Raw genomic sequence first — 622 nt, 5'->3', positions numbered from 1 at the left:
TGTTGCCGGTGATCAGACCAAACACCGTTGTGTCATCAGCTAACTTAATTGTTGGACTCATGCGTTGCTACACAGTCGTGGGTGAACAGGGAGTACAAGAGGGGACTAAGCACACACCCCTGTGGGGCCCCTGTGTTAAGGGTCCGTGTAGTGGAGGTAATGTTGCCTACCCTCACCACCTGGCATTGTTTCAAAGCTTTTATGCTCTCTATTAACCTGATTTGTCCACCATGAAATGGAATAAGGGTTTATTAGACACATACATGAGTAAGTCTTTGTCAGAGCTAAGAAGCCACAACCGAATGATGCATGTTATTTTCTTTCAAAACTCAATGGGGAAAAAACAAACAGGGCACTGGTCGATCTACACACATCTGCGAGTGATATCACTGAGCTGTGACAATGCATCTTGATATGGCCTATAATGGAACATATTGACTACTGTCAACCACATTTTGAATTCTACTGTAGCTGTAAAACTGTAGCCTATTGTGTACTTACCTTTCAGAAACATTAACAATGGAAAAAATGGTTTCTAAAAATGTCAAGGTAGGAGATCGCTCATCACCGCCAGGGCTTCCCCCAGAACCGACCACCCATTGGGTTAATGGTGGACCCTCTG

Source organism: Salmo salar, chromosome ssa03 (genome assembly GCF_905237065.1).
Source record: "Salmo salar chromosome ssa03, Ssal_v3.1, whole genome shotgun sequence".
Lineage (NCBI taxonomy): Eukaryota > Metazoa > Chordata > Actinopteri > Salmoniformes > Salmonidae > Salmo > Salmo salar.
The sequence above is the reverse complement of the archived record's forward strand: the minus strand, read 5'-3'. Positions refer to the sequence as shown.